This window comes from Mya arenaria, chromosome 4 (assembly GCF_026914265.1).
Source record: "Mya arenaria isolate MELC-2E11 chromosome 4, ASM2691426v1".
NCBI lineage: Eukaryota > Metazoa > Mollusca > Bivalvia > Myida > Myidae > Mya > Mya arenaria.
In genome coordinates, this window is record NC_069125.1 from 22,698,712 (window position 1) to 22,710,840 (window position 12,129).

A 12,129-nucleotide genomic window follows, 5' to 3' on the forward strand; every position below is an offset into this window, starting at 1 on the left:
GTTTTACTGTTATTTTATAATGATTAAAAAATGCAAATGGGTGGCGATTGTATGGATGTTAAAAATGCTTTTTATGGTTGAATAGATAGTCTTCAATTTATCTTCAAAACATTATTTCGGAAGAACGACAAATAAATTTAATAACTGTTCCCGATTCGTTTACGTTTTCCGATTGGTTACCTGAAATATCTGAAATATCATGTGCCAGAAATGTAAAATATGTGGACCGGTAATTATGTGAATGGGAATAATTATGTTTAATGTTGTTTTGTTATGTTTACTGCATTGATTAACCATGAGGTAATCTTTTTTCTTTAATCTAATCGATATTGGAATTAAGTTTTCACCTAACTTTATTTGTTAATGTGTTGAAGGTGACATTAGTAAAATTTTATTACGATTGTCCCCGAGTTGTAACACATACCGGATGTTGCTATTTTTAGAACCAGAAGATATTCCCCGCTATTCATAGGTCAATAATGGAATTTCTACATCGTAGCAGTTGGAAACTCGGGTGATGATTTTATCATGAATATACGTTTAAAATAAGTAAACACTCAAAGTGGACACTGACAGTTGATTACGATACACCTAAAAATTTGAGTCATTACAGTAAAACATGGATTATAAGTGAATTATACGCGTAAGAGAAGATTTTCTGTCGAAAAAACGAATGTCAACAATCGGCATGGAACTGGGATATTCGTATCAAAGGGCTATGTATGTAAGTATCTTTGAGTAGTTGTGTACGTTGATGTGTTTGTTTTTTAATTTATCTTTGGAATTCTAAAATCAGTTTTATTTGCTAAATGTTAAGGCAGCGTGTTAATATTTTTACATACATGTACTATAATTATATATTATTATAAATACACATGTTACATCTACTTATGTACCAGTCAATTGTAACCACGCCCCCCCCCCAGGTCGGGGGTATACCGGTGATACCGGGGGGAAAGGACCGTGTTTTTACCTTCGAGGTGTCCCCACAGTGCCGGGTGAATGCGGTGGTGGGGCATGGTTACTTTGACTTTCGGTCCAGCCAACCCCAGGTAAAATCCTCGTCCTGCGAGAACAAACTGATTGTCAAATCCCTGCCATATGCCCCCGCACCCCAGGGAGCCTAGGTAAGGCATATTCCCCGCTATATTTTGCTTGAAGACAAAACCACCGCATTCACCCGGCACTGCAGGGCCACCTGAAAGGTAAAAACACAGCCCGTTTCCCTGGCTATCCCCGGCATAACGCCGGACCTGGGGGGCCGTGGTTACAATTGACTGATGCATTATGTACATGTTATATATTTTTAAATGTACTTATGCACATTATTTATGTATATGATATGAGTATGTAATCTTTTATTTGATTGTTTTATCTTAGAAAAATATTAGACTTAAAATTTTGTTTAAAAATGATGTGTTTTGGTATGTGACCTATTTTTAACATACCATAATACATAAACATATCCATTATTTGTTTACAAACTGCATATTTTCAAAATAAACCTGTAAGAAAAGACGTACATGGTTTCGGGCTAGGAGCCACGACAGCTTTGACACTAGCGACATTCATTTGCTTGGTGTAGGTCTCGTTAAAACCCCGTACTGTTGTAAATCATTATCAACCATATGCACAACTACACGTTTGTGCTTACCAATTTACTCTTGGCTAAAACGGATATTAGTGCAGAATGTATAATTGGTACATGTGCATTTGTCTTTTACAGTTGTAGTTTCTGCCGGTTGATAATCAGAAGTTTAATTTCTTTCAGGTAGGAAAATGACTGAATATTGCTAAGTCAACAAATTGGGATTATGAAGAATTCCAGCCTGCATTAAATATGTTAGATCATTGAGACAGATTTGACATCCATGTCATCCACAATGCAGTCACATCTGATAGAGATGATGTGAGTATTTCATATAAAACATATTTGAGTTGGTGTTTGTTGTTTTATAAACTCACTGTATTCAATAATCAAGTGGTGGTGGTGGTGGTGGTGATGATGACAATGATGATGATGATGATGATGATGATGATGATGATGAATTTTATTGATAAATTTAGTAATTTCCTTTATATATTATCTACATGTATGTATCAGCTTGTTGTGTTTTTTTTTAATAATGTCGAGAAATATTAAACTGTTTATATTTTATTTTGTATATACATGTATGGCAGTATTATTATCTATACTAATAAGTTAGAAAGGCTTTTAAAGTACATTTTTTTCCTTTACAGCACTAAACATTCTAGATGGGTAAAGAACCTGAAGGGGCATAACAACCAAATCAGCATTGACTCAGCATTGAGTATTTATCATCTGTGCACACACTACAATAGTCTGGAGTTCCTTCCCCTAACACTATCGTTATCGTACTGTATGAAATATCAGTAAGCAGGGAACCAGACTAACACTACAAGTACAAACGCATGGGAACAGACCAAACTTCAAATGTTGTGAAGACTTATTGTGAAAAATTCTAAATGTAAGAATACCATTGACAAAATAAAACAAATAGACATCGATTACCTACAGAGACTGTTTACATGTTATAATATTAAAAAGACAAATTAGTTGAGAACTTTCACTCTGACATTTTTGGAGGGGCATTACCGCCTACATGTACATAGTGTTCTTGTTTCTTTACATATTTTAATTTGAAAGTACATTCATTGTTTTTAAATCTGAATTCTGAGTAAGTATCATATGTAAAATTCATTTATTTGAATGATTACATTTTATGAATAAGTCCAATAAAGCTTTATCAATTTTTACAAGAAAAGGGTTGATTTTTAAGCGTTCCATTAGCTATAAAAATGTATGGTTACATGACATTATGTATATTTTCTTCAAAATTGAACGGTAAACTATCATAAATTGTCTTTTAAATTGTTCATTAGACATCATAGAAAATATTTAAAATGATTTCAGCAGGTTGTCTTATTATTAATTATTTTTTATGAATTTATAAAACTGCTTTATATTTTCAAACATCGAAATACTGCTCTGTTCAGAAGACTCACAAGATCAATCCAAATGATTTGTTTGCATGTGTATCAATAATGCTGTTCGGTTGAACTTATGTTTTCTGTTAACTGAAGTTTATTTCACCAGAAACTGTTGTGTTTATTTCATAAGCTCTGATAATGTGAAACAAAAATCAAATATAGACAAAATATTTACTTTTCGCTCTTTGTAGCCCTTGGAGTTTGGGTTTGGGTGTAATGAAACTTAAATAACTTTAATTCACGGTAAAATATCTTCAAAATTTGGATAAAAGTCCCATAGTGTACCTTGATAATATTATGTTGTCGGTGAAAGTTTTTATTAAAGTGTGTATAACTTAAATACCTTAATTCAGTTTAAATAATTATGGCCTTTAATAATTTTTGTTTTCAAATAGATTTCCTGTTATATTGAGCTTTGTCAATTTTGTTGTTGTTTTGTATTATGTACAATTACTACTTCTATTTCCTAACTTAAATTTTTTGTCTCATTTGTCAAATTGAATTGGTACATATTTCATATAAAGTGAAAAAAACACACACTATTTTTAAAGATGCACTCTTACTCCCAAACAAGACTTATCACAATTAATATTATTGTTTTGATTTTTCAAAATGGGTTGATAGATGTCAACAACAATGTTTCTAATGAAGGATTTTGAGTTCAATTTGCTAATAAGAATGAACATAAAACATGGTGTTTCTGCCTTGTGATACTATAGAAGACCACAGTAAATCTTTTAGCAATCACCAATCATTTACTATTTGTCATGCTTTCTGCTATTATAAACAGAGTCACAAGCTTGTTATAAATCAGTAAACAATATTTCAGTAAATGCAGTTCCTTGGTGTGGGGATTGCTTTATTTATTTATTTAATGAACGGTATAGAAGTTTTTTTTTATTAAAATCCCAACTTGCCCTAAAACTTTTACTTGCCTAAAACTTTAACCTAAGTCAATCAGGGGCCATAACTAAGGATATTGAGTTATGTAACCTCATTTGGTGATGGTCCTGAACAATTGAGTGAAGTATAAAGTCAATTGAATGAAGGGTATAGAAGCTATTAAACAATATCCCAACCTGCCCTAAAACTTTAACCTAAGTTCCATAGTCAATCAGGGGCCATAATTTGTATAAAAGACAATATGGAGTTATCTAACCTCATTATGTGGTGGCTCTGAACATCTGTGTGAAGTATTAAGTCAATTGAATGAATGGTATTGGAGTTATAAGTGAAAATCCCAACTTGCCCTAAAACTTTAACCTGCCCTAAAACTTTAACCTAAGTCAATCAGGGGCCATAACTTGTATTAAGGTTAATATGGAGTTATGTAAGCTCATTGTGTGATGGTCCTGAACAACTGTGTGAAGTATTAAGTCAATTGAACAAAGGATATAGAAGTTATTAATAAATATTCCAACTTGTCCTAAAACTTTAACCTTAGTTCCATAGTCAATCAGGGGCCATAATCTATGTAAATAATAATATGGAGTTATCTAACCTCATCATGTGATGGCCCTGAACAACTGCCTGAAATATTAAGTCAATTGAATGTAGGGTATTTGACTTATAAGTGAAAATCCCAACTTGCCCTAAAACTTTAACCGGACGCCGATTTACCGTTTTTACAACTTTTTTTTGTCTTGGAAAGAGCAAATTTTTGCGTAAACATCTTCAAACCAATGATATCAGAGTGTTGACAAACAATCAGCTCGTAGTTTGTCATATTTCCATTCGAAAATTAATGTTAAATGGCTTAAACCGTTACTAACAGTTTAAGAATAATGCTTAAAACATTATTTTTTTTACTTTAATATAAAAATCTGCCATCTAAATTTTGGTCAGCAGTCTTATATAACTGGTTTCCATGGATTTTCGCAAAAATTGGCTCGTTCCAAGACAAAAAATAAAAAAGTTGTCAAAATGAGAGTGCAGCTTTAAACTCATAATAAAATTTCAATGCACTACATTTGACATAATTTTAAACAGATGAAAAAATGTTATTTTTAAAAAGCACAATATATCCTTAAGTGACCTTACATTATAATGAATTCATTCAGATCATTATTAAGTGACTTTTCTTGCACTTAAATGTGAACAAGAAAGCTTGGGATTGAACACTAAATGAAACAAGAATGAAATTAAATGAATCACAAAATATCATCAGAATTATACACACAAATGTTCTTTGATATACAAAAAAAGGAAACTTTTTAGACTTTCAAAAATTTAACATTTACTAAATTTACAAGGACGGGTGATTGCCAAAGTATTTGCCAAATGTACTGCAACAGCTGATACCTGTTGCCTAGATCACTTAGGCAAAAGAAACGTTTCTTTTTTGTATATCAAAGACACCAAATATCTTCAGATGTGTTGTTTATCTCATTGTATGTATCCAAAATGGTTTTAAACAACATTTTAGTGACAAACAATGATTCAGATGCCTGTGCTCTGATCAGAGTAAATTTTGAGGTCAATAAGTAGACTGGTACCCTGATTTACTTTTCCTAAAAAATATCAAGTTATACAGGTACGCGGCATATGGTTTTTAGTAAACATTTATAGTATTTGAATAGTAAATACCAAAAATCATGTTGTATTTTAAAAAAGTGCAAAGTTCCACGCGATGATAAGTTAAAAAAAAACTTTGTATCGAAAAGAAAATATCACGGAAACATGCAAATTATGTCGAAAAAAAAAGAACAGGGACCGACTTCGGAATACCAACATTGTATACAAAGGTTAACAATACTTTTTTTAAACCAACTTTCCTGGTTGTTTTCTACTTAGAACGCACGCTTTATTCGCTTAACGTACGAATTCACAAACATTTCGAATGCGCGACGGGCACCGCGGTTAGCTGATACTGGGTTCTTTTCGGATAAAAGAGAAAGAGGGTACCAGTCTATCAATACAGAGCATTGAACGGAAAAATTTCGATGCGTACTTTTCCAATATGTTCATATTCTTATTGCATATAATCTGACCGTATGCAAGAACATTCATATAGTTAACCCGATTAATTCACTCGCTACGTATGAAATTCTTGTGCTTCATTAAAAGAACATGCAGTTAGCTTGAATTGTGAGGAGAACTATTTTTATTGGATGTTTTCATTGTAATCAGTTCTGGTACTACTTTGATTATTCAAATTCGCTAACGGCAATCCAATCAAAATACAGCGTATGAATACATTACGTCAGTGAACCCCCAGATGCGGCTTGAAAATGCAGAGGGCGCGTTTATGGCTATGAACAAGGCCACAAGTGCCCTAGTCCAAAAATCATTACTTTAGTCTTGGTAGAATTAACACTTAGCTTCCATCTATCACAATACTCTTCTTATATAAATAAACCTTTTTTAACTCATTCTCAGAATCAGCCATGATTTCAATATCATCAGCATGTAACAGCAGAAATAATTTTAACATGCCCATATCAATGCCTTTGAACCCATTCAGCATGTAATGTTCTTCTATGTCATTTAAATACATTGAAAATAAAAATGGAGATAAACTTTCTCCCTGCCTCACACCTAAGAAACATGTAAAATCTTCATTACTTACTGTATTATTAAGTTTTATTCTTGATTTAACATTTGAATACATAGATTTTATAACATTTAACATGTTTCCTCTAACTCTTAATCTTAAAAGCTTATACCATATGATATCTCCCACCAAAAAATCGAACGCCTTCGTAAAGTCAACAAAAACTGCATACAGTCTCTTTTTATTCTCTAACAAATAATTAATGATACCATGTAAAACAAAGATATTGTCGACAGTACCAATATTCTGTCTAAATCCTGCTTGAGCTTCAATATACACATGATAATTTTCCGCCCCAAAATTCAACCTATTATTTATCACTTTAGTAAACAATTTACCAAAAGTACAATTAATAATGTAATTCCCCTACTGGGTGAGTACCTAAATCGAAACACTATTTTTAGATAGACTTGCACCACAACTACAAAAATTTCCATCAGCATACTAGGATTCAAGACCAATTGGTTGATATAAAGGCATTTTTGTAGATATTACCAATCTGCAGGAAAAGTACTTTATTAACCGCACAATCAAGGACTGCCATTTTCGTCCTCGGAGTACCTAAATATGGAACAGTTTTAATTCGTTATTTATTTTTATGTATTCTTTTAAAATTATTGCTCCATGTTTCGTTTAAGTAAATTAATAATTCATTTTATTTCCATTTTCTTTTTTTGTCATTTTTTGTCAGTAAAATTTTATGGTTTCAGTAAAATATAGGCTGTACCAATATGCTGTGATTGTGGCAAGCATGAAGTCTTTCCCCCGCATGCCATGTATTGACATTTGAACATGAACAACTTTAAATGATCGCAGTATTTGAAATACTTACCGGAGAATCGTGTTCCTTGGAACTGGTATCTGAAGCAAGCGTCTTTATTGATTAAAATCGTAAATAAACTGATCTCGATCGGAAAAACACTTTTATAATAGGTGTTCCATATTTAGGTACTGTTCCGATTTAGGTACTCGCCCAGTATAGTTATTTGCATTATCCTTATCACCTTTCTTGTGTAATGGAACTATAAAGCCTTCTGACCATGCATCTGGAAAATATCCCATATCAAACAATTTATCAATTTAACAAAGTACAAAACGCCTTCAAAAAACAGTCACTATTAATACCATTTAAAAAACTCATTTAACAAATAATAAGGCCCTGCTGCCTTACCATTATTCAATTGCCTACATGCCTTAACAATTTCAACATGAGTAAAAGCTTCATTCAGTTCCTCAAACATAGTATTTAATTCCCCAAATACATATCATTGAAATGAATAATATCTTCATCAGGTTGATAAAAATTTGAGTCTGGGTCATTGATAGCTTAAAAATACTCTAGGAAATCTTTATTTGACAAATTCAATTTGAACTAAAATTCATAACTCAGAACTAAAACATTAAACGTTAAGTTTATAACTATTAGTATTACAGCACGTGAGATTTTGTATGCCCCAAGGGGTGGCATAAAGTTATCTGATCGTCAGTCAGTCCACCCGTCCGTCCCCACAGTTTCCGATCAATATCTGAAGATCGCTTAGACCCAGCTAGGGTTCTTGTACTTTGTAAGCAGGTTGGTCATGACCAGCAGATAAAGGCTTTTCAGTTTGGTCAAAGTTCAAGGTCGTGGTGACCTGGTTTCCGATCAATATATGAAGAACACTTAGGCTCAGGGATCTTTAACTTTCTAGGTAGGTAGGTAGGTCATGACCATGCTATTAACTCTACTGAGTTTGAAGTCAGGGGGTCAAAGGTCAAGGTCGTGGTGACCTTCAGTTGAAAATCGGTTTACATTCAATATCTGAAGAACGCTTTGGCTCAGGGACCTCATACTTGGTAGTTTGGTTGGTCATGACCAGCAGATGAACCATATCAATTTAGAGGTCAGTGGATTTTTTTGACCAGCAGATGAACCCTATTGCGTTTAGTGTTAAGGTCAGTGGGTTAAAGGTCGAGATCGTTGTGACCGTGAGCTGGAAATACGTATTTTCTTATCAATAATTGAAATACGCTTCCAGTAGGTCTATAGACCTTGAACTTGGTAGAGGTCCCTTAAACATGACCAGCACCCTAACTATTTTGACGTCAGATGTCAAGGTCGTGGTGTCCTTGAGTTGAAAATCCGATTTCGTTCAATAATTAGAGTGCCTGTATCCAGGTACCTCAAACCTGGGACTCCCAGCTCAAACTTGGTATCCTGGCGGACTGCGTATGCTTCTTTTTAGTTATATGTTTCATAATTTTATATTGCACAAATAAAATGAAATGAAACTGTTGTCTGTTTTATTTGTTCCCTTGCATGGGCCTTCATTTCTTTCTTTCCTTTGGAATCGTTGGGTTAATAAGAGGTGCTTACACTATTTAAGCGCTTGGTTTTGCTGATCAATTTTCCGCCGGATTTTGGAGTTTATAAAGTAACAGACAGGTTTTGAGTGTATTTTTGTTTGTTTTTTTGAGTGTATTTTTGTTTGTTTGAATCCTTATATGTATAACATCTAACGCATGACAGTCGGACATGAACTTGTCATTTCGATTTGATGTGAACATTTCGTAAATCTGGCCACTGTAAAAGATAATGTGCAATAACTGCAAAGTTTAAACTCGGATACTGGACTTACCGAATTACGATTATTTACCGAAAGACGGATAAAATTACAGAAATACAGAAATACGCATGAAAGTTACCGAAAGACGCCTTCTACACATTTTTTTTATTGTCGGTATATTAATATTTCACAAATATCCTGAAAATGGGTAAAACACTTCTATTTTGCGTCACTTTCGGTAAAAATAAGCTTCAATTGTTAACCATAACAGTAGAATTGTCAGAAAACTTCATTTGAAAAAGAATGTGAATGCTAGTGTTATTTTTTTTAAGTTATACTTGAAACAACACCAATTTGTCATTTTTAATTATTGCCAAATTACACTCTTCGTTTAAAATGATTTCACATGTAAAATACTTCTTTAAAATCATGTTGTTTTTGTTTCATAAAATTATACATATTGCAGCCTAGGCAGGTTATATGAGGCTCATTTAGACTTGGACCAGTGATAACAGGGTTCATGATGGGTGAATATATCATTTTGTACCCATGTGAAAGCCATTAGAAGGGATGATGCATTCCTTTGCCTCTCTTGTGGTGATAAGTAACTAAAAAGTGACTGTATGGCAAATATGTAAATATTTAATTTTTTTTTTTTTTTTAAATAAAATGCATTAAACAGTTTAAACAAGTTATACAAATTAAAATAAAAAATATTGTGTACAAACTTTTGTTGCGAAGTATAGTTAAAGGTCATGGTCGAAAGCATGTTGTATCTAGGTCAAATACAACATATGACAGCCGCCATTTTGGATTCAAAATGTAAACAACAGACGATTGAAACAGATTTTATTTTTTTGTTTTTTGAAAGATGAATGATTGCTTTAAATGGTACACACAAACATTTATTTTTTATTATCACTTATTAATGATTAAAATGTAAATAATCCTTAGGCGGTCGAAAACCCGTTGTTCCGGGTTACATTACCAACCCAAATTTCAGAGAAAAAGATGAAGATATGATGATGTTGTAGGCAGTTGAAATTTCATTATTAAAGATCGAATTCCGCTAGCTAAAGAACTTCAGCGAACACATTATATATTACCTTTTTGGACGTGTTAGCTGAAGAGAACGCCGTATCCAAACCCTACCAGAATTTGTGACATTTTTATGTCACGCTGTTATTTCACTTGTTTGCATTGTACAGACAAAATAACTATACTGGCTAAGGTCACAAATCCAAACACTTTTTGAGGTTTTTTACAATTATCTTGGAGAGTTTTTGTTGTAGTAAGTTAAAATTTCGTATGAAACATCTTTGGTTCATGTGAAAACAGCTGTAAAAGTACAGATTCATGATCTCATCAATTTCATGTCGAAAATCGTTCATTTTATGGACAGTAAATCACCCTTAAATTTATGCTATGGAGGGCACAAATACTGAACAGTTGAAAAGCGAAAATACATGGTCATACAATTATAATTAAAAAGTATGCTATTTTAAATAAACACTTAGCTGCAAAGTGATTTATTGTTTCCGATGTTTTTTCAAAACATTCGCTTCGAATGTATACCGTGATTTCTATTTATAAATATCTTGAATGTAGGTCAACATAACTGCAAAACCTAAAGATGCGCGTGCGCCCTCTGACGTCATTCCCCCATGTGCTACATTTTGATCTTTAAGCGTATAAACATTGAATGGCATTTTTGAGACCAATACTTAACAAAACAAGATAAAACTTCGCAAGTGTGACCAAGGCAAGCCTCTGTATTGATCTAGATCATCGAATAATCGATCACTGTAAACAAACGCGTGTTTTAGCCGGTGTTTGGGATTTGTGCCTGTTCGGAAATGTACCGTCAACCAGTATCCTCAGGTAAATGAAGTAAAATGTAGTTCACAAGCACATTTTCAAAACCAAAAAACGGTTTATAGATAGTTAATTTATCATTTTAATAAATCTGATTATAAGCATTCCTTAACTAGGTCATAGTTGTGTTCAAATTTAATCACGTGACACCAAGATTTTCAGAAAATACCCATGTGACCTACATTTGACCTCACAAATGTGACCTACATTTGACCTCACAAATGTAGTGTTTATTTTGCTGTTATTTTTTTCTATTTTAAATAATGAGTAAATAACTAATAACAAATCAATTGTTTTTACTTTAATATCAAAGGGTATTTTCAGCCTTACTGCAATTGGTTTCAACTAAATTAACAATGTGAATCCGATACTATAAATAGAATCCATCGACGTCATCATGGTCATGTGATTGCATTGCATCATCACACTCAATTGATTCTGGTTAACTTTACTATGGGGGTTACGCCATAACTTTAATGTGTTGTAAACATCAAAATAATAAATATCAACATTAAAGTTATGGAAGCCAGAACTAGAATTCCGCGTGCCGACTCACCAACCGAAAGACAGATAAAAACTTCCAATATACACAATTATTCCAATTAATGATGACCTCATAATATTCATATATCTAAAACACACACATAAAAGGGGAAATGTTAATGAAAATATTTACTTATTGGTCAATTTGAATAAAGACAATGTCAGTGAAATAGTTGTCTCCCTTCACCAACCTAAAGACGGTTTAACATATTAATAAGTTGTTTGATTATGAAAATGATTATGAATTAATAATAATTCAGTTATATTCTTATAGAAATGTTAGAATAATAAACAACAATTGAAAATATCGAAACACACCATTATTGCAAACGTTTCGTAAACAAATGTCGTACAAGAACTAGAACGCACAATGGAATGTTATGATATTGGAATTCTTAAAACGATAAAAAAAAAATTCAGTCAAACAAAGACATGTGCGCAGTCCAAGTAGGTCAAAGCATCGGAACGCTTTGTGAAATGGCCAATCCATTCATTACATTTTTAATTTCGAGTGCATGCATATGATAGAAAAAAAAATAAAGGTAAAGGATGCAATTTATTCTGAACCTTAGAATCCATATGACAGTGCACAATAGTCGA

General features: G+C 32.7%; 1 protein-coding gene and 1 long non-coding RNA gene across 5 annotated transcripts in view; both read left to right on the forward strand.

Moving 5' to 3' along the window:
- The first annotated feature begins 344 nt into the window (after positions 1-344).
- LOC128232613 (uncharacterized) lies at positions 345-3,843 on the forward strand. The gene is made up of 3 exons (XR_008260553.1): positions 345-724; positions 1,772-1,909; positions 2,242-3,843. It is a non-coding gene; the product is annotated as an uncharacterized LOC128232613 (long non-coding RNA).
- Positions 3,844-8,902: 5,059 nt separating this feature from the next.
- LOC128231251 (X-ray repair cross-complementing protein 5-like) overlaps positions 8,903-12,129 on the forward strand; it is a 66,563-nt gene continuing 63,336 nt past the window's right edge. The window contains exon 1 of one of the 4 annotated variants that reach the window (XM_052943814.1): positions 8,903-8,979. The gene's annotated coding sequence lies outside the window, so the exon portion shown is untranslated. Of the gene's footprint in view, positions 9,000-12,129 lie in introns of all 4 variants that reach the window. The other 3 variants (XM_052943815.1, XM_052943817.1, XM_052943818.1) reach the window with 3 other exon arrangements.